Raw genomic sequence first — 23,994 nt, 5'->3', positions numbered from 1 at the left:
TTCACTTTCCAAATTGTTAGGTCAATGATCATTAGAAAAATGGATCAAATTTTGTCTTATTAATTAGTAAGTAATAAGCTCACTACTAGAAACTTGCAAAATCCGTCCACAGATTACCGACCGAAATCGGTCAAAAAAAAAATCGACCGAAATAGATCGAAAAATAAGTAATTTGGTTGTAAAAGTCAAAAAAAATATTTTTGACAACGGAAATAGTGGTCCCACGACAAAGATGACCAAATTCCGACCAATTTCAGTCCGAAATTGGTCAATCTTTGACCAAGACCTGATCATACTTCCATATTATCTACCAAAATAATTTTTAATTAAATTTTTTCACATATACCGACCGAAATCGGTCGGTATATATATATATATATATATATATATATAATTTACCAACCGAAATAAGTTTTAATTGAATTAATTCGGTCAGAAATTCAATTTAAATTTTTTTTAAAATATTAATTTAATAAAAATACCGACCGAAGTCGGTCGGTTTTAGTCAATTTATATAAATAGCTTTTAAATAAATAATATTTAATACTTATATATATGTGTGTGTGTGTATTTTTAAATTACTACAAAATTAATTAAATATTGAATATTATAATTTAGAATGTTAAATTAATTAAATATTATGTACATATATGTATATATACATACGCATATAGGATATAGTGTACACACACACACACACACACACACACACATATATATATATATATATATATATGCGCGCAGACACACATAATCTTGAATGTTTTATTCTTGATCACCTTATTAGTACTTTGCTCGGATACTTCATGAGTGGATCAATTAAAAATTAAATTATATTCGATTAAAACTTACTATAACACATTTAAAAATAAAGTGTATAGTTTTATAAGATGTAGTACCATATGTATGTGTATGACTAGTGAACCGAGGAATGTTCAGTTGGGTTTGTGTACTGATGGTTTCACACCATTTTCTGTTTCTGCAATACCATATTCATGATGGCCAGTCTTTATTACGCCGTATAATCTTCCGCCTGAAATGTGTATGACTAGTCCATATATTATTTTAAATTGTGTTATTCCCGGTCACCGCAATCCAAAAAGTTTGATTGATGTATATTTGCAACCTCTTATTGATGAACTAAAATAGTTGTCGTATGATGGAGTTGAGACATATGACATATCAACTAAGCAAAATTTCAACTTGCGTACTAACTTAATGTGGACCATTAATGATTTTCCTGCGTATGGAATATTGTCTGGGTGGATGACTGTTGGAAAGTTAGCATGTCCTTACTGCATGAAAAATGGTAAAGCGTTCACTTTAAGACATGGCCGAAAGCAGTCATGGTTTGATTTTTATCGTCAGTTCTTGCCAGTTGATCATGAGTTCAGAAGGATAAAGAACGCATTCAAAAAGAATACAGTTGAATATGATTTGCCACCTCCAATTTTGTCCGGTGAAGTAATTTGGGAGAGGGTTCAGAACTTCACTAAAGTTACCGAGGCCCCACCTTCTAGATTTCGTGGATATGGTGTTACTCATAACTGGACAAAACAGAGCGTATTTTGGGAGTTGCCATATTAGAAGGATAATCTTCTCCGACACAATCTTGATGTCATGCATATTGAGAAGAACTTTTTTGACAATTTGTTCAACACAGTGATGAATGATTAGAATAAGGCAAAAGATAACCCGAAGGCTAGACTAGACTTACAAGAATATTGCTGGCGACCTGAATTACATTTGCAGTCTACGAACAATGGTAAGGTGTTCAATCCCAAGGCCAGCTACATATTCACTTTGGAATAAAGACGATAGATTTGTGAGTGGGTTACAAACCTAAAGATGCCCGAGAGCTATGCTTCGAACTTGGGAAAATGTGCAGATATAGTTGAAGGAAAGCTGACTCATATGAAAAGTCATGACTCTCTTATCTTCATGGAAACCTTAATCCCTATTGCATTTTGTGGTTTGCTTGAAAATATATGGAACCCATCACAGAAATAAGTTTGTTCTTCAAACACTTATGTTCTACCACATTAAGGGAAGAAAACTATTTCAAATGAATAGGAACATTCCTGTAATCAGTAATAAGTTTTAAAGGATTTTTTCATGTGGTTTCTTTGATGTGACAGAACATCTTCCAATTCACCTTTTACACGATCCAGGGAAAGACTTATCCCTCCCTTTCTGTTCACGCTTCAGATTCATCGGAGGAAGATGAACAAGAGGAAGTGCAGTATGATCATTATCATAGGATGATCATCAGGCCTGAGGGCAATGGGTATGATTTATTTATTAATTCTTTATTTTTGCTGAATTATAATAGCTATTCTTGTTTATTTAATGTAATTTCTATGTTGCAGGTTCATACCTAATCATCGGACTATAAAAATAATCACTCAAGCTCTTGGCCGGTTGTATAATGCACCGTATGCGACTTGGAATAACTTTCCACCGGAGCTCGTGCAATAAATTTTCAACCAATTTAAGGTTTTAATATAATTATTATCTATTTAAGCATTATATTAACAATATTTTCATCTAACGTTACACACTTCATTTGGTATGCCTGGGAGGACCGACATAACAATGAAATTCTTGGAAATTTTGTGTTTGTTGGCCCAAGCAAAGGATAGTTTTGAATATTGACAAAGGAACTCAGGGATGAACCTGGTCCATCACTGGTAGGCATAGACACGGGCATATTCAAAACACGTGAGATGCACATGCAGGAGATAAATAAAATCTGCCATAATAATAGATATCTCCTGATCGAAAAGATTGCATAATTGATAAGGAGAATGACTCATTACTCAACGAGAACATTATCCAAGATAAGGTAGGAGTTAGGAGTTGAGATTAACTAGAACTCTTCCACCAAGGAAGAGTAGCATTAGAACTCTAGTTATTTTCTACTCTACCAACTCTATAAATCGCAAGATGTTCTCATTCTACAAGTGACGCACAAAAGCAGAAGTTAAACGTGAATTGAGAGAAAAATAGCAAGGTATTTTGCAAACAGTTTGTGTGTGATTCAAGTGTGCGAACCTGAAGCTACATGAACCAGATAGAAGAACCAGTTCCAAGTGTCTGTCTTTTATTCTAGTTCAATTATAGTAGGTCTTTTCATATTGTACCTTTCAGCTTTATCTAGAGGAAATTGTAATAGGTGCTCAGAGTATTCAAGTTAGAGTTAACTTTAAGTTGCCGCAGCAGTTAGAGGCTGGTTTCCACAACGGGATTAAAGTTAATCCTAGGTTTACAAAAGTGTTTTATAATTGCAGTTTTTGGCTTAGTGATTTAGTGGAGAGTTTTGGAAAAATCCTACTGGGAAGTAGGTCGTATTTTTTTCACCTTTTGAGCTAGGTATTTTTCACGTAAAGATCTGTGTTCTTTATTTTCTGTACTTATTATTTTGCAATAGTAGTAGTTGGAACACATTCAAGAACCAGGTCCTTCTATAATCTGTGCACGCAAAAAATTGGACACCACACAAATCACTCCCCTCTTGTGTGGTATTGACGTATAAAATATCAATTGGTATCAGAGCAGGTTATGCTTGAAGAGGCTAACACCTTGGGAGAAGATCAAGATGAGTGCACCACCTGGAAACTGGGAAGGGCAATCCACTGCTAGGCCACCACTCTTCAATGGCCAGTACTACTCCCGGTGGAAAAACAGAATGAGAGACCACATCATAGGAGAAGACTATGAACTATGGGACATTGTCACAGATGGTCCATTGGCTACCATGAAGATGAATGACGAAGGTGAAGAGGTGCCAAAAACAAGAGCTGACTGCACTGCTGACGACTTGAGAAAATGGGAGAAGAATGCTAAGGCCAAGAAATGGCTTGTATGTAGACTTGGTCCAGACGAGTACATCATAATTCAAAGTTGTACTACTGAAAAGGAAATTAGGGACACCTTGCAAGTGGCTCATGAAAGAACTGCTTAGGTGAAGAGGTCTAGAGGTACTTTACTATATTCTCAATATGAGAATTTCTCTATGAAGGAAGGAGAGACTATCCAAGAGATGTATACAAGGTTCAGCACACTGACTAATGAACTGAAGTCTCTTGGAAGGACTCTTCTTGAAGAAGACAAAGTTGAGAAGATTCTGACTAGGGTTCTACCAGTTTCTTGGGAAAGCAAAATCACTATTATTCAAGATTCAGAAAGCATTGCCACTCTTAGGTTGGATGAGCTAATTGGAAATCTCACTGCTTATGAACTTAGAAGGCAAACCATGAAGATGGATGTTACCAAGAAGGAAAGGAGCCTGGCACTCAAAATCACTGAAAGTGCTGATTTGGAAGAAGATGAAATGGCTATGATCACCAAGGACTTCAAGAAATACCTTATGAGTGTAAAAGGTTCTTCAAGAGGTGGAAATTACAACAAAGCAAGGGTTCCTGAAAAAACGACCAACGAGGGCTGCTACAAGTATGGGAAGACTGATCATCATATCAAGAACTGCCCTCAATGGGAAATTGAATGGAATAAGGAAAGATCTGAACGAAGGAACATGAAGGATCAACAAAGGCTATGGTTGCTGCTTGGGGATAAAGTTTAGATGTGGAATCAGATGATGAAGATGGAGATGAACAAGCAATTATGGCAATTGGAGAATCAGACAAGGAATCTGAGGTTCAAGTGAAGGGGAGCAGCCAAATATGGTACATGGACATTGTCTGTTCAAAGCATATGACAGGAAGCAAGGACCAGTTCCTTTAACTTGAGGATCTCAAAGGAGGAAATGTCTCCTTTGGAAATGGGAAGAAAGATGAAATCATTGGGGTTGGTAAGGTAGGTAAGAATGACTCTCATTCCATTGAGAATGTCTACTTGATAGACGGCTTGAAGTATAGCCTAATAAGTGTGTCACAATTGTGTGATAGAGGTAACTTGGTAGCATTCACCTCTACTAAATGTTTCGTGATAAATCTTATCACTGACAAGATTGTTTTGCAGGGTAAAAGAGTGAATAATATATATATATATATATATATATATTATATCTGTCTATATATATATATATATATGTCCACACTCTCAGAGAATGAACTAACTTACTTAAATGTGCTGGATAATGATCCCCTCCTTTGGCATAAGAGGCTTGGACATTCAAGTCTAAGTCAACTCAACAAATTAGTCTCCAAGGACTTGGTGATAGGACTGCCTAACATCAAGTTTAAGGAAGACAAAGTTTGTGAGGCTTGTGCAAGGGGGAAGCAGGTAAGATCCTCTTTTAAAGGCAAGAAAGTGGTAAGTACCACCAGAACGATGGAACTGGTTCATATGGATCTTTGTATTCCAATGAGAACATTAAATAGAGGTGTTAAGAGATATGTGATGGTGCTTGTTGATGATTATTCTAGGTTTACTTGGACACTGTTTTTAACATCTACAGATGAAGCATTTGACATGTTCACTTCTTTTGTTAGAAAAACTCAGAAACAATTAGGAAATCAACTTGCATCAATTAGGTCTGATCATGGTACTGAATTTGAAAATGCTAAATTTGCTAAATTTTGTGATGTGCATGGCATTGATCATTATTTTTCTGCCCCTAAAACTCCACAAAAAAATGGAGTAGTTGAAAGAAATAATAGGACTCTTGAAGATATGGTTAGGACTATGCTTATTTCTAGTAAGTTGCCCCATAGCTTCTGGGCAGAAGCTGTAAATACTGCATGCTATATCATAAATAGGTGCACGACAAGACCTCTAGTAGATAAGACTCCCTATGAGTTACTTAAAGGGAGAAAACCAAATATATGCCATCTTAGGGTATTTGGATGCAAGTTCTTTTTGCACAACAATGGTAAAGACTCCCTAGGAAAGTTTGATCCCAGAAGTGATGAGGGAATATGCTTGGGATATTCTTCACATAGTAAAGCATATAAGGTATATAACAAAAGAACTATGTGTGTTGAAGAAAGTGTTCATGTGGTCTTTGATGATACTAACATTCTTTCTGAGAGACAGGAACATGATGATGAAGCAATTGGGCTGGTAAGAAACTTAAATTAAACCACAGCCCAGACTGAAGCTGCACTGGAAGAAGGAACAGGTGATGGAACAGATCCTTCTACCCAGGGCAACCTGACATGGGGAATAGAACAAAGAGGAAATGATTCTCAAACCTTAAGGGAACCTGTCCATGAACCTGTTCCACAACAACAAAGCATTAAAAGAACATCAAAGCAAAATCAGTTGGTTGTGAAGACTTACAAGTATCAAAGTTCTCATCCCATTGAGAACATAATTATTAATCCAACCTCTGGAATCAAAACCAGATCTTCATTAAAGAATCTTTGTGCTTTTGATGCATTCTTATCTCTTATTGAACCTAAAAATATTGCTGAGGCTTTGCAGAATGCAGACTGGGTAAATGCAATGCAAGATGAACTCAACCAATTTGAAAGGAGTCAAGTTTGGCATCTGGTGCCAAGACCCTTGGACAGATCAGTAAGTGGTACAAAATGGGTCTTCAAAAACAAACTTGATGAAGATGGAACTGTTAGAAGGAACAAGACAAGATTGGTGGTTCAAGGATATAGCCAAGAGGAGGGCATAGACTATGATGAAACCTTTGCTCCAGTTGCAAGGTTGGAAGCAATAAGACTCCTCATAGCCTTTGCTGCTTATATGGAATTCACCCTCCACCAGATGGATGTCAAGAGTGCCTTCCTCAATGGCTATCTAAAGGAAGAAGTGTTTGTCAAGCAACCTTTGGGGTTTGAAAGCAAAGAGAATCCTGATCATGTGTAAAAACTTGACAAAGCACTTTATGGGCTCAAGAAGGCGCCAAGAGCATGGTATGAAAGATTATCAAAGTTTTTGCTTGAGCATAACTACAAGAGAGGTAAAATTGACAATACTTTATTCTTGAAAGAAAAGGGTAAAGATCTCTTGGTAGTTCAGATATATGTTGATGATATAATCTTTGGAGCAACTACTGATAAGTTAAGTAAAGAGTTTGCTAAACTGATGGGGAGTGAATTTGAAATGAGTATGATGGATGAGCTTAATTTCTTTTTAGGCTTACAAATTAAATAAAATTCAAATGGAACTATGATTCATCAGCAGAAGTATGTAAAAGAGTTGCTTAAAAGGTTTAAAATGGAAGATTCCAAAGAAATTGACACTCCGATTGCAACAGCTACAAAGTTGGATATAGCTGAACCGGTTCATCTGTTGATCAGAAGTTGTATAGGGGAATGATTGGTTCATTGTTGTATCTCACTGCTAGTAGACCTGACATTGTTTTCAGTGTAGGCCTTTGTGCAAGATTTCAGGCAAATCCAAAGGAGTCTCATTTGACTACTGTCAAGAGAATTTTAAGATATCTAAAAGGCACCACTGATCTTTGTCTTTGGTATCCAAAAGGTAGTAATTTCAATCTTGTGGGATATGCTGATGCTGATTATGCAGGTTTTCTTGTGGATAGAAAGAGCACCTCAAGTATGGCACACTTTCTTGGCTCATGTCTTGTGTCTTGGGCCACCAGAAAGCAAAATTCAGTGGCCTTATCTACTGCTGAAGCTGAGTATGTTGTTGCTGCTTCATGTTGTGCTAAATTGTTGTGGATCAAACAGCAATTAAAGAACTTTGGAATTGATGTTGGTTGTATTCCCATTTTTTGTGATAACACTAGTGCTATTAGTATGACCAAGAACCCGGTTCACCATAAGAGAACTAAGTACATAGATATTAGGCATCACTTTTTTAGGGATAACTATGAAAAAGGGTTGATCAATGTGGAATTTTGTGCTACTGACAAGCAAATAACTGACATCTTCACAAAAGCCCCAAGTAGAGATCACTTTGAAAGGAACATGTTAGAATTAGGGATGATTAAGATCACCTAAAAGGATCAGTTCAGAATTCACAACGAGAAAAACAAAATTGAAAAAAATTGAATTTTTTAATTGTTTTTGGTTAGAAAATCTGAAAATTGTATATATAATTATATTAATTTTCTCTCCGTCTCATACTTTCAGTAGTATACTCTTGTACCATGTGTTAAAATGACTCATTAATCTCTAATGATATTTTTTCTATTTTGGCAAATTTAGACTTACACAAGAGTATTCTTAGTGAAGAACATGGTTCATCAAGATAACACGGTATGTTTTCTACACTCTGCATAATTTGAAATAATAATATTTGGATCATGAGCAGAGTCCTACTTAATTCCAAACTACTTTTGGACTTATCTGTTACAAGTAAACCAATCTGTTAAAAAGAGTCCCAATCGAATTAAAGTACCTATATTCTAGGGATACAGTCCAAAGTCTTTTCAAAGCTGAAATTCAGTTTGATTAGACTTCCACACCCACTATCATCCCTTCCACCACCCCAACCTCTAAGAAAAGAGTAAAGATTCTTGCTCGCAAGGTTATTGCGGGGAGAGAACAAATTTGAAGAATAGGTTTATACTAGTAGGATCTAAAGCAGGTGTTGAAACTACAAAGTCTGGAGGAATTGGTGGTAAAAATAAAAAAGAAAAAGACAAAGAGAGCAAGGTTGTTCGAAGTGTTGTGGGGGGAAAGAGTAAAAGAATGGTTGATTCTTCCCCCACTCCTGTGAGTTTAACTAAAGACACAGATGCAATGGTTGTTTGGGGAGAAAAATTTGCTGGAGTAGAGGAGAGTGTAGAGAAAACAGGGGGAAGTGGGTCTGGCAAAGCCACTGAAGGGCTGGTTCAACTTGTGAAAAATATAGATGAACATGTTTCATCTGAACAGGCTGGCAGACCTACTGAAGAGAGTGACTGAAAGTTATAATCCAAAGAAGAAAGGGAGGTTAGTACAAGCAAGGATCATTTTGGGGCAAATGCGCTACCTACTTGTGACTATGAAGCCCATGTCACTCCTAAAAACCCTGATTCATCTAAGAAGGTACCAGTGAATAGCAAGGTGCGAGACTTGGTGCAAGAAAGTAGGGCAAATGATGCTGAGATTGAGAGGATAAAGAAAAGGTTTGCAGAGGTGGAGACTAAGAGAGATGCTCTCAGAACTGAGCTGGCAAGAGAAAAGGAGAAGAATGATGGTATTCTTCAGGATATGCTTAAACTCCTCCAAGCCAAAAACCAAGTACCCAGTTCTTCCAAGCCTTAAACTTTTAGCCCAGTGTAGATCTTTCAGTGACCCAGTTTGGGATGTTTTTTGTTTGCTCATGTTTTCAGTATTTTTATTTCTTTTTATGCTTTATGGAAGAATCGTATCAATCATCAATGAAATTCATTGTTTTTGCTCTAACTGTTTGTTTATATTTCTTTGATGGTTAAATTTCTTATCTTGATCTATAATTATTAATCCATGATTGCATTTGAAGTAGCCCCAGTAGCCATGAGTAAGTTTTAAGATCTGGTTATCTCACATTTTTTATGCAACTTTTCGATGATGCAAAAAGGGGGAAAAAGGTTGTGCTTTACACTTTGAACAGTGATGTTTATAACCTAATGAACCTGGTCCTTGATGATAAGTGATAAAAATGAAAAATGTTTCTAACATTGTGTTGATGTTGAGCTAAGTTGAAACAGGCCCTAAGCTTATGGAAGCACATAGTTTTTCATCATAAAAAAGGGAGAATTTGTTGTCCCAAGTAAAGGATAGTTTTAAATATTGACAAAGGAACTCATGGATGAACCAGGTCCATCACTAGTAGGCATAGACACGGGCAGATTCAAAGCACGTGAGATGCACATGCAGGAGATAAACGAAATCTGGCATAATAATAGATATATCTTGATCGAAAAGATTGCATAATTGATAAGGAGAAGGACTCCTTACTCAATGAGAACATTATCCAAGATAAGGAAGGAGTTAGGAATTGAGATTAACTAGAACTCTTCCACCAAGAAAGAGTAGCATTAGGACTCTAGTTATTTTCTACTCTACTAACTCTATTGTAACGATCCGACCAGTCGTTTTGAGAGTTAGAGCCTCGAAACCCTATTAACTGCTTTCCCCATATCTATTTCTACTATTGTGACTTGTCGGGATGATTGATTTTGAGTTTCGGAGTGTTTTGGGACACTTAGTCCCTAAATGAGAGTTTAAGCCTTAAGATTTGGACAGTAGTTGGAACTATGTGAAGACGACTCTTAAATTGAATTATATCGGTTCCGTTAGCTCCGTTAGGTGATTTTGGATTTAGGGGAGTGTCCGGATTGTGTTTTGGAGGTCCGTAGCTCATTTAGGCTTGAAATGGCGAAAAGTCTAATTTTTGGAGTTTTGGCCCGGTAGTGGAATTTTTGATATCGAGGTCATTTTCTGATTCGGGAAGTTGGAGTAGGTCCATAACGTTGATTATGACTTGTATGCAAAATTTGAGGTCAATCGGACGTGATTTGATAGGTTTTGGCATCGGTTGTAGAATTTTGAAGTTTCAAGTTCTTTAAGTTTGAATTGGAGGGTGATTCGTGATTTTAGCATTGTTTGATGTGATTTGAGAGCTCGACTAAGTTCGTATGGTGTTTTAAGATTGGTTGGTATGCTTGGTCGAGGTCCCGGGGGCCTCGGCTGTGTTTCGGATGCTCAACGGGTAATTTTTGGACTTAGAGAAGTAGCAGATTTCTGGTGTTTTATTCCAGAAATATCCTTCATCGTGTTCGCGAGAGGTGCCTTGCGATCGCGTAGAGCATCTCGGAAAGGCAACTAAGTTGTTCTTCGCTTTTGCGATGTTGTTCTCGCGTTCGCAAAGGTATGGTATCTTAAGCCTACCCATTCGCGATATGGTCCTCACGTTCGCGTAGAGGAACGGGGCAGAGGAAGCTTCGGGCATTAATCCTGCATGTTCGCGAAGAGGTTCCCGCGTTTGCGAAGGGGTCCGTCAGTGGAAGGTACGCGTTCGTGAGAGTACCCTCGCGTTCGCTAAGGAGGAATTTTAGGCCAGTGGAAGATTGTTCATCGCGTTCGCGATCCTGATGTCACGTCCGCGAAGAAGAACGCACCTGGGCAGAATTTAAGGTTCAAAAACGAGGGTTGAGTTCATAACACAAAATTTTGATTGAGAGCTCGGTAGAAGACGAAATTTGGAGAGATTTTCAGAGGAAGTTTTTGGGTAATTATTCCTAACTCCTTTATGGTTATATTCCACTAATTTATGATTGATTTCATCATTTAATTTCGGATTTTGGGGTTGAAATTGGGAAAAATTTGGAAGAACTTCGTCAACAAAGATTTTGAGTTTTGAAAGGGGATTTATGGTCAGATTTGAGAAATTTTTATATGATTAGACTCGTGAGTGAATGGGTGTTTGTATTTTGTGACCGTTACCCGATTCCGAGACGTGGGCCCCACGAGCGAATTTTGAGTTAATTTTCGAATTTTTGTTAAAGTGTTGATTTCATTAATTAGATGAGTCTATCATGGTTGTATTTATGATATGTAATTGCTTTTGGCTAGATTTTGGCCATTCGGAGTCGGATATTCGTGGGAAAGGCATTGTGACCGATTGATTGATCTTGGTTCGAGGTAAGTGGCTTGCCTAAACTTGCGTTGGAGACTTTTCCCTTAAGATGTTTGATATTAATTGATGTGTGGGCGCCATGTACGTGAGGTGACGAGTACGTACACGGGCTATTATTGCAAAAATTCTATTTTTCCTTTCAAAGTCATAAATTGTTTTCCCTTATTAAATTGTACTAATACGTTTAATTGTTTAGCTTAGATTAGAGGAGTATGCTTACGTGTTTTAACTGCCTATTTGACATTCTATGCGCCATGCTTAGTTAAGTCCCTATTTTCCTTATGTGTCTTCAATATAAAATGTATAACTCGATGTCATACCTGCCATTTCATCTTGCGTTGCACATTTAAATTGGGACTACGGACGTATTTTGGGAGATCCCCTTGTCTTGTATATTTATTTTGGGACTACAGATGTATTCCGGGAGATCCCCCAGCACTGCATATTTACTTTGGGATTACAGACGTATTACGGGAGATCCCACAACACTGCATATTTACTTTGGGACTACGGACGTATTCCGGGAGATCCCCTTGTACTACATATTCATTTGGAACTATGGGACGGTATCCCGAGAGATTTTTCACTGTGTTTACCTTGTTTTGAGCCGAGGTCTCCCTTAACTGTTTAAGTTTTGAGAATTTCTTTAACTGTGTTACCGTAAATTTTACTTATATCTTTTACTGTTTAATTTATTATATTTACTCCGGTAGGGCCTTGACCTGACCTCGTCACTACTCGACCGAGGTTAGGCTTGGCACTTACTAGGTACCATTGTGGTGTACCCATGCCCTTCCCTATATATGTTTTCGTGTGCAGATCCATGTGCGAGCTATCAGCCTCGGGGTTAGTGCGTACTGCTGATTTTAGGAGACTTCAAGGTACTACTGCTTGCGTCTGCAGATCTTCGGAGTTCCCTTCTACTTCCTCGCCTAGAGACTTTCTTTATTATCTTCAGACTATTGTATAGAGCTACATAGACTATAGTAGCTTGTGACTTAGTGATATTCCGGTTTAGGAAAATTATCTGTATATGCCGAGTGGTACTACTCTTGGCTATTCACTATATGTTGTTGATCTTTAAGAATGTTGTGTTTTCTTTATATTTTTCGTAATATTAGGCTTACCTAGTCGTAAAGATTAAGTGCCATCACGACACCTTACAGAGGGTTAATTTGGGTCGTGACAAGTTAGTATCAAAGCACTAGGTTCATAGGAGTCGCAAATCACAAGCCAGTTTATTAGAGTCTCGCGGATCGGTGCGGAGACGTCCGTACTTATCTTCGGGAGGCTATGTAAGTTAGCTCGCCATGCACCGGCTCTGGTTGCTATAGTCAGAGAGAGGGTTCCTCGCTTCATTGAGGGACTCCACCCCAGTATTCGGACCAGTATGGCCAGGGAGTTGGAGATAGACATCACTTATCAGCAGTCAGTGAGCATTGGCAGGAGAGTGGAGGGCATGTTCGCCCGAGACAGAGATGAGAGAGAGGCAAAGAGGTCTCAAGAGACTAGTCATTATTCAAGAGCTCGTACACCAACATCACGCTATGGTAGGGGTTTTATGAGTCACCCTGTTCATTCAACTCTTCCAGTAGCCAGTGGTGTTCCAGCTCCTCCTAGACCTCAGGAGCCCTATTATGCACTGCCAGTATTCAGTATGCCTCTTACTCAAGGTGCTATTACCGACCAGTCCAGCAGGCCACGCCCGAGTCAGTCTCAGCCGCCGTGTCCTCTGAGGGGTTGTTTTGAGTGTGGTGAAACTCTTCACATGGTTAGAGATTGCCCCAGAGCTAGGAGGGTTGCACCTCCACAGACTTATCAGCCTCCACGTGCTCCACCGGCCCCTCCGACCATTCTTCCAGCCCCAACTACCACCCCACCTTCTCAGGCAGCTCGAGGCGGAGGTCGGGGAGGTAGAGGTCACCCTAGAGGGGGAGGCCAAGCCAGGTACTATGCCCTTCCAGCCCGTTCAGAGGTCGTCGCTTCAGATTCAGTCATCACAGGTATCATCCCTGTCTGTCATAAGGATCCATCAGTATTATTTGACCCATGCTCTATGTATTCATATGTGTCTTCTTATTTTGCTCCACATTTGGGGATATCTCAGGATTCTTTGAGTTTCCCTGTTTATGTATCTACTCCCATGGGAAATTCTCTCATTGTGGATCGCGTATATCGGTCGTGTTTGATTGCTCTTAGTGGTTTTGAGACCAGAGCCAATTTGTTATTACTCAGTATGGTAGATTTAGATATTATCTTGGGCATGGACTGGTTGTCGTCCCATTATGCTATTCTTGATTATCACGCTACGACCGTGACGCTGTCTATGCCAGGTTTGCCGAGATTAGAGTGGAGAGGCACCTTAGAGTATACTCCCCGTAGGGTCATTTTATTTCTTAGGGCTGAGCGAATGGTTGAGAAGCGGTGTGATTCATATTTGGCCTATGTGAGAGATGTCAGTATTGATACCCCTAAAGTTGAGTCAATTCCAATAGGCAGGGACTTTCCAGATGTGTTTCTAGCTGATCTTCCGGGCATGCCGCCCGACAGAGATATTGATTTCGGCATTGATTTGTTGCCGGGTACTCAGCCCATATCTATTTCTCCTTACCGTATGGCTCTTCCTGAGTTGAAGGAGTTGAAAGAGAAGTTGCAGGAGTTTCTTGATAAGGGTTTTAGCAGGCCCAGTGTATCACCTTATGCGTTTGTGTATTGATTATCGGTAGTTGAACAAGGTTATAGTGAAGAACATGTATCCTTTGCCTCGCATCGATGATTTATTTGATCCGTTACAGGGTGCCAGGGTGTTTTCCAAGATTGATTTGCGTTCTGGATATCATCAGTTGAAGATTCGGGAGCCAGACATCCCGAAGACTGCTTTCAGGACCATATATGGTCACTATGAGTTTCTTGTCATGTCATTTGGGCTGACCAATGCCCTAACAACCTTTATACATTTGATGCACAATGTGTTCCGGCCTTATCTTGATTCCTTCGTCATTGTGTTTATTGACGACATCCTGGTATATTCCCGGTCTCGGGAAGATCATGAGTAGACTTGAGGACCGTGCTTCAGAATTTGAGGGAGAAGAAATTGTATGCAAGATTTTCTAAGTGTGAATTCTGGCTTGATTCAGTGGAATTCTTGGGCCACGTAGTGTCTTGAGATGGGATCAAGGTGGATCCGAAGAAGGTAGAGGTAGTGTAGAGTTGGCCCAGACCGTCATCAGCTACGGAGATCTGTAGTTTTCTTGGTTTGGCGGGGTATTACCGTCTCTTTGTGGGGGGATTTTCATCCATTGCAGCACCTATGACCAGGCTGACCCAGAAGGGTGCTCCGTTCAGGTGGACCGAGGAGTGTGAGGAGAGATTTCAGAAGCTCAAGACAACTTTGACTACAGCCCCAGTATTAATATTGCCTACAGGTTCAAGGTCCTACACTGTCTATTATGATGCCTCGAGGATTGGCCTTAAAGTGGTATTGATGCAGGACGATAGGGTGATTGCCTACACGTCTAGACAGTTGAAGGTGCATGAGAAGAATTATCCGGTTCATGATCTCGAGTTAGCAGCTATGGTTCACGCCCCGAAGATCTAGCGTCATTATTTCTACGGTGTTCCCTGTGATCACCGGAGTTTACAACACTTGTTCAGGCAGAAGGACCTTAATTTGCGTCAACGGAGGTGGTTGGAACTACTTAAAGACTATGATATCACTATATTGTACCACCCGAGGAAGGACAATGTAGTGGCTAACGCCTTGAGTCACCGGGAAGAGAGTTTGGGGAGTTTGGCATATCTTCCGGTAGCTGAGAGGCCCTTAGCCTTGGATGTTCAGGACTTATCCAGCCAGTTCGTGAGATTTGATATTTCTGATCCTAGCTGGGTATTAGCTTGTATGGTTGATCGGTCTTCTCTTTATGACCGTATCAGGGAGCGCCAGTATGATGATCCTCATCTTCTAGTTCTTCAGGATATGGTTCGGCGAGGTGATGCCAGAGATGTGACTATTGGTGATGACGGTGTAATGAGGATGCAGGGCCGGATCTGTGTGCCCAATATAGATGGGCTTCAGGAGTTGATTCTCGATGAGGCCCACAGCTCGTGGTACTCCATTCATCCTGGTACCGCGAAGATGTACCAAGATTTGAGACAATACTACTGGTGGAGGAGGATGAAGAATGATATAGTTGGGTTTGTGGACAAGTGTCTTAACTGCCAGCAGGTCAAATATGAGCACCAGAGGCCGGGTGGATTACTTTAGAGGTTAGAGATCCCGAAGTGGAAGTGGGAGCGGATCACCATGGACTTTGTAGTTGGACTTCCACGGAATTTGAGAAAGTTCGATGCTATTTGGGTGATCGTGGATCGGCTGACCAAGTCAGCTTATTTTATTCCAGTGTTGACCACTTATTCTTATGAGAGGTTGGCTAAGATTTATATCAGAGAGATTATCCGCCTTCATGCTATCCCAGTATCCATCATTTTAGACAGAGGTACACAGTTCACATCACGGTTTAAAACTGAGCACAGCCTTTCATCCTCAGACGGATGGGCAGTCCGAGCGCACGATTCAGATTCTTGAGGATATGCTATGTGCCTGTGTGATAGAGTTCGGAGGGTCATGGGACCAATACTTGCTCTTGCAGAGTTTGCTTACAACAATAATTACCAGTCCAACATTTAGATGGCACCATATGAGGCTTTGTATGGTAGGCGGTGCCGGTCCCTAGTGGGATGGTTTGAGCCGGGGGAGGCCCGATTATTGGGTACAAACTTGGTCCAGGATGCCCTGGATAAGGTGAAGGTGATTCAGGAGAGACTTCGCACAGCCTAGTCCAGGAAGAAGAGTTATGCGGACCGGAAGGTTCGTGATTTGGCATTTATGGTTGGTGAGCGTGTCTTGCTTCGGGTATCGCCTATGAAGGGCATGATAAGGTTCGGGAAGAAGGGAAAGCTGATCCCGAGGTTCATTGGTCCTTTTGAGATATTGCGGCGAGTTGGAGAGATTGCTTATGAGCTTGCCTTGCCTCCCAGCCTAGCAGGAGTTCACCCGATATTCCATGTGTCTATGCTCCGGAAGTATCACGGTGATCCGACTCATGTGTTGGATTTCAGCTCAGTCCAGTTGGACAAGGATCTATCTTATGTTAAGGAGCCAATAGTCATTTTGGACAGGCAGGTCAAAAAGCTCAAGTCAAAGAATATTGCTTCAGTAAAGGTCCAGTGGAGAGGTCACCGGTCGAGGAGGTGACTTGGGAGATCGAGCAGGATATGTGCAGCCAGTATCCTCATCTTTTCACAATTTCAGGTATGTCTTTATACTCGTTCGAGGACGAACGATTGTTTTAAGAGGGGGAGGATGTAACGACTCGACCGGTCATTTTGAGAGTTAGTGCCCCGAACCCCTATTAACTGCTTTCCCCATATCTATTTCTACTATTGTGACTTGCCGGGATGATTGGTTTTGAGTTTCGGAGTATTTTGGGACACTTAGTCGCTAAATGAGAGCTTAAGCCTTAAGATTTGAACCGTAGTCAGAACTGTGTGAAGACAACTCCGGAATGGAATTCTCTCAATTCCGTTAGCTCCGTTAGGTGATTTTGGGTTTAGGGGCGTGTTCGGATTGTATTTTGGAGGTCCGTAGCTCATTTAGGCTTGAAATGGCGAAAAGTCGAATTTTTGGAGTTTTGGGCCGGTAGTGGAATTTTTTATGTCGGGGTTGTTTTCCGATTCCGAAAGTTGGAGTAGGTCCGTAACGTTGATTATGGCTTGTGCGCAAAATTTGAGGTCAATCGGATGTGATTTGATAGGTTTCGGCATCGGTTGTAGAATTTTGAACTTTCAAGTTCTTCAAGTTTGAATTGGAGGGTGATTCATGATTTTAGCATTGTTTGATGTGATTTGAGAGCTCGACTAAGTTTGTATGGTGTTTTAGGATTGGTTGGTATGTTTGGTCGAGGTCCCGGGGGCCTCGGGTGTGTTTCAGATGCTCAACAGGTCATTTTTGGACTTAGAGAAGTAGCAGATTTCTGGTGTTTTATTGCAAAAAATTCCTTCATCGCGTTCGCGAGAGGTTCCTCGCGATCGCGTAGATCATCTGGGAAAGGCAAAGAGTTCGCGATGTTGTTCCCGCGTTCGCGAAGGTGTGGGACCTTAATCCTACACGTTCGCGATATGGTCCTCGCGTTTGCGTAGAGGGACGGGGCAGAGGAAGCTTCATATATTAATCCTACGTGTTCGCGAAGAGGTTCCCGCATTTGTGAAGGGGTCCATCAGTGGAAGATACGCGTTCGCGATAGTACCCTCGCATTCACTAAGGAGGAATTTTGGGCCAGTGGAAGATTGTTCATCGCGTTCGCGAAGAAGAACGCACCTGGAGCAGAATTTAAGGTTCAAAAACGAGGGTTGAGTTCATAACATAAAAATTTGATTGAGATCTCGGTAGAAGGTACAATTTGGAAAGATTTTCGGAGGAAGTTTTTAGGTAATGATTCCTAACTCCTTTATGGTTATATTCCACTAATCTATGGTTGATTTCATCATTTAATTTTGGATTTTGGGGTTGAAATTGGGAAATATTTAGAAGAACTTCTTCAACAAAGATTTCGAGTTTTGAAAGGGGATTTGTGGTCGGATTTGAGAAAGTTTTATATGGTTAGACTCGTGAGTGAATGTATGTTCGTATTTTGTGACCGTTACCCGATTCCGAGATGTGGGACCCACAGACGATTTTTGAGTTAATTTTGGAATTTTTGTTAAAGTGTTGATTTCATTAATTAGATAAGTCTATCATGGTTGTATTTATGATATGTAATTGCTTTTGGCTAAATTTGGTACATTCGGAGCCGGATATTCGTAGGAAAGGCATTGTGACCGATGATTGAGCTTGGTTCGAGGTAAGTGACTTTCCTAACCTTGCGTTGGGGACTTTTCCCTTAAGATGTTTGATATTAATTTTTGTATGGGCGCCGTGTACGTGAGGTGACGAGTACGTACACGGGCTATTAGTGCAAAATTCTCATTTTTCCTTTCTAAATCATAAACTGTTTTCCCTTATTAAATTGCACTAATACATTTAATTATTTAGCTTAGATTAGAGGAGCTTGCTTACGTGTTTTAATTGCCTATTTGACATTCTGTGTGCCATGCTTAGTTAAGTCCCTATTTTCCTTATCTGTGTTCAATATAAAATGTATAACTCGATGTCATACCTGCCATTTCATCTTGCGTTGCACATTTAAATTGGAACTACAGACGTATTCCGGGAGATCCCCCTGTCTTGCATATTTATTTTGGGACTACAGACGTATTCCAGGAGATCCCCCAACAATGCATGTTTACTTTGGGACTATAGACATATTCCGGGAGATCCCCTAGCACTGCATATTTACTTTGGGACTACGGACGTATTCTGGGAGATCCCCTTGTACTGCATATTCATTTGGAACTACGGGACGGTATCCCGGGAGATTTTCCACTGTGTTTACCTTGTTCTGAGCCGAGGGCTCCCTTAACTATTAAATTTTCGAGAATTTCTTTAACTGTGTTACCGTAAATTTTACTTATATCTTTTACTGTTTAATTTATTATATTTACTCCGGTAGGGCCTTGACCTGACCTCGTCACTAATCGACCGAGGTTAGGCTTGGCACTTACTGGGTACCATTGTGGTGTACTCATGCCCTTCCCTGCACATGTTTTCGTGTGAAGATCCAGGTGCGAGCTATCAGCCTCGAGGTTAGTGCAAACTGCTAATTTTAGGAGACTTTAAGGTACTACTGCTTGCGTCCGCAGATCTTCGAAGTCCCCTTTTACTCACTCTCCTAGAGACTTTCTTTATTATCTTCAGACTTTTGTATAGAGCTACATAGATTATAGAAGCTTATGACTTAGTGATATTCCGGGTCTTGAAAAATTATTTTATATATGCCGAGTGGTACTACTCTTGGCTATTCACTAAATGTTGTTGATCTTTAAGAATGTTGTGTTTTATTTATATTTTTTTGTAATAGTAGGCTTACCTAGTCGTAAAGACTATGTGCCATCACGACACCTTACAGAAGGTTAATTTGGGTCGTGACATCTATAAATCGCAGGATGTTCTCATTCTACAAGTGACGCACAAAAGCAGAAGTTAAATGTGAATTGAGAGAAAAATAGCAAGGCATTTTGCAAACAATTTGTGTGTGAACCTGGAGCTACATGAACCAGATAGAAGAACCAGTTCCAAGTGTCTGTCTTTTATTCTACTTCAATTGTAATAGGTGTTTTCATATTGTACCTTTCAGCTTTATCTAGAGGCAATTTTAATAGGTACTTAGAGTATTCAAGTTAGAGTTAACTTGAAGTTGTCGCAGCAGTTAGAGGCTGGTTGCCACAACGGGATTAGAGTTAATCCTAGGCTTACAAAAGTATTTTGTAAATGCAGTTTTTGGCTCAGTGATTTAGTGGAGAGTTTTGAGAAAATCCTACTGGGAAGTAGGTCGTAATTTTTTCACCTTTTGAGGCAGATGTTTTCCACGTAAAAATCTCTGTGTTCTTTATTTTATGTACTTATTATTCCGCAACAGTAGTAGTTAGAACACATAGAAGAACCAGGTCCTTCTATAATCTGTATACGCGAAAAATTAGATACCACACAAATCACCCCCCTCTTATGTGGTATTGACGTATAAAACATCAGTGTTCAAATGTCGTAAGAGACTATTTGATTTCTTCTGCTCTGCTCAAAAGAAGAAGAAGAAGCCTTCATGGGTTCTACCGCATTTATGGGAGGATCTGCTGAGGCAGTGGACCAATGAGAAGTTTGAGAAGAAGAGTGAATAAGGAAAGAAGGCTCGAGCATTTGAGAAGGGTGGCTCCTTGCACTGTGTGGGTGCAAGGAGCATGAGGACTACAAGGAGACTACTGGTAATTCCTTAAAATATTTAATTATATATATATCAAACTATATTTATATATTTTAATTTAGTTAGCATACTTTTTTATATTTGTAGGAAAACAAATATGAGAGGAAGATGACTCATGATGAGTTCTTCATGGAGACTCACATCAGGAAGAAGAAGGCACCGACAGATCCAACTAGATAGGTCGAGGACTGGGCGAAGACTGCATATATAAGTTTCATAACTACTATAACTTGAAATTAATATTTATAATATTATATAATTAATAATTTTCTATCTTCTAAATAAATGGTCGCTACAAGATTAATGTGGAGGAGTACACTTAGAGCTTGCCACCGAATGAGCAAGGCGAGCGACCACCTCTTTCAGACAAAGAAGCGCAAAGGATATGGTTGGATGTTGTCGGTGGTCCTAAAAAGGGGATAGCATACGGCCCTCCAGAGAGATCATTTCAGCGCTACATGGCTGGATTGCAAGGTATAGGGACTTCGGCCCAAGGTGAGGCAATTGATAGGTCAACTCTCTCGTCTATGGAGAAGAAGATCGCAAAGCTGACAACAGAGCTTGAAGAGACAAAGGCTAGAGAACAAAAGAGATATGAACAATTTGGTACCTTTCAAGTTGAGCTAGAAAAGAGGGACCAACAATTTAATCTCCTTCAAGGTCAGCTGGCCAATCTTCTTGCTAGTGGTGCTTTCCCCATTCCCCGGTCTTGTGAGCCTTCCCCAGATGCTAATCCTTCTCGTCGTGATCCTTCGAACGAAGCCGACGATGAAGCTTCTAGTAGTGAAGATGGAGATGATGCAATTCAAAACACTCATTGAATGGTGTGTATTGCTAAACAAAGTCTTGAACTTATGAATATTTAGTTGGGAATAGTTTTGAATGATAATTATATTGCTGATATTATTTTGTTATTGAATATTTGTATAGTTGTTGTTGTTGTTGTTGTTGTTGTGGTGGTGGTGGTGGTGGTGGTGGTGGTTGTTATTAGCGTTGTTGTTGATTAATTGTTATTGTTGTTGGTTAATTATGGTTGAATGGCAGCAATGTAATGTTGCCATTATAGGATGGATATTGGTTGTAATTGGCAGGTGGTGTAGCTTAAAAGCATGCATATTCTGCGAGATTTCGGTCGAAAAACTCATATTATTTCCCAGAAATTCAAAATTTTTGACCGCAGTCGGTCGGTAATTTCAATTTGAAATCTACAATTTTTTGAAATTTCCGACCGAAGTCGGTCGGAAATTACTTTTTTTAAAATTTATTTTTTAGTATACCGGCTGATTTCAGTCGTTTTTTTACAATTTACAAATAATACAAATTTTTATATATTTATATTTTCGACCGATGTTGGTCGCTGTTTTGAAAAATAAATAAAAAATAATTTAAATAATACCGACCGACTTCGGTCGGTATATTTATTTTTGTTGTCAGTCAAAGCGTTGAATTAACCGACCGACTTTCTGTCGGAAAATTACGACCGCCTTCGGTCGCAACACCTTAGCGACCATTGTTTTTCCGACTAATTAAAAGCGGTCGGATTTCCTTTAATTCCGACCGATTACGTTCGATTTTGGTGGACGAAATTTGGCAGCAGTGAAGGAATATTCAACACATCCTTTCTTCCTCTAGCTAAGCCTCGTCAACCCTCCCCCCCTCCCCGCGAAAAAGGTTGATAAAGTATTGCAATGGATCTTTAAACTATATGTTAGATTTGTATTTTTTTGTATAATTTCCAAAAAAAGTTGTATATATTCATAATATGCATGTTTTTGTAGTGTTGAGCTGAGAAAAAAAATGAACGCAGCAAGTAAAAATTGAAACTATGATCTTTTAATTTGGTCAGGGAATACGTACTAATGCTCATAGGAAAAGGCATTTGGCGATGGGTTAGAGACTTAGAGTTTATGTTGCGGGTCCCGCAAACTTCATATTTATTTTTAAAAATTATTTATTATGTATAAATTATTAATTTAAAACTCAATAAATAAATAATTAAAAAAGACTGAGATTTCGAAACTTATAATCATGGCTCCGGTGCTGCTTGCTGAAGTAACCAAAATAAAGAATATTTCCCTATATTCTTAGTGGTTTTCCTAAGTTATATAGAATATTGCACAATATAACTTTTTTATATTTAAAGAGAAAAGCAAAATAATTTCTGCCACAAAACCTGAAAATATCAACCTCGACTTACTAGTTGCTATGCCTATTATCATATATCTCTATCCATTTTTGTCATGCGCCAGCATCATAAGTTCCCACTATAATATAACTCTACGAGTTGCACAAGTTGGTTAACTTCAAATAAATTCAGAAACCAATTTTTTTTGGGTGAAGTAAGTCAAAGTATTGATCATGTCGTATTTTGGGTGAAGTAAGTCAAAGTATTGATCATGTCGTATTTTGGGTGAAGTAAGTCAAAGTATTGATCATGTCGTAGAATTTGAGGTGAAGACTTATTTGAATAGCTCAAATATTGTACTCAATCCCTTGGTTTTATTTTATGTGATGCTATTTAATTGAACATGGAGTTTTAAAAAGAAAGAAAAAGTGTTGAATTTTTTTATACTAAATATGTCATAAGATTTGTGTTGCTATATGAACTTGTCATTTTATTAAAGATAAAATAAAAATTTAAGCTAAATTGTATCTAAATTAATAAAGGATCAGTTCTTTTTAACAGATTAAAAGGGCAATAAATCACATAAACTAAAATGGAAGGAGTAGTACATTTCAGCTTCACAAGAATTAAGATCACTACAGAGATACAAGTGTACTTTGCAAAAATAAAAATTAGCCTTTTTACGGGGGGAAAACCTCAAACAAGAGTTGTTCAAAAACTTAGTTTTTGCAAATTTTCAAACAAATGCCCCCTTGGAGAGGGAGGCTAAATTGTCTAGTTTCTTTTAAAACTAAAATAGTGAAATATCAGTATCTAAATCACTAGAGGGGGTGATCAGAAACATCATAATCAAAAAGAAGGAAAATAGTACAACTTGTAACTAGTTATTTACTTTAACTTTCCTTTTTGTGTGAAAGAAGCTGCAAGTTGTAATTATGTGACATAGGTGATGATGAGAACATATTTCTTTCTCATATAATAAAATTATTACAATAATAAAAGTGATAGTAGTATACCCACAACGACCAAGCAAAATATACATAGTGGCATTTATGATCTTTTAATTTGGTTCAGCGGAAGAATTACCAATACTCATAGGAAAAAGCATTTGCCGACTGGGCTGGAGTTAGAGTTTAAGGTACGGGTGAGCTGAACTCAATAAATTTAAACTATGCAAATTTTTTATTTATTTTAAAAATTTATTTATTATATATAAATTATTAATTAAAACTCAATAACATAAAAAGATCTTGAAATCTATAATCATGGCTCCGATAGGAAGATAAAGAATATTTCCCTATATTCCTGGCGGTTCTCCTACGTTATATAGAATATTGCATATATAATTCTTTTAGTATTTAAAGAGAAAAGCAAAATAATTTACCACAAAAGCAAAATATCAACCTCGACTTACTAGTTGCAACTTGCTATTATTATACACGGAAAAAGGCTATTATTATCCCTATA

The sequence above is a fragment of the Nicotiana tomentosiformis genome, chromosome 5 (genome assembly GCF_000390325.3).
Source record: "Nicotiana tomentosiformis chromosome 5, ASM39032v3, whole genome shotgun sequence".
Lineage (NCBI taxonomy): Eukaryota > Viridiplantae > Streptophyta > Magnoliopsida > Solanales > Solanaceae > Nicotiana > Nicotiana tomentosiformis.
Note: the sequence above shows the minus strand (reverse complement) of the source record.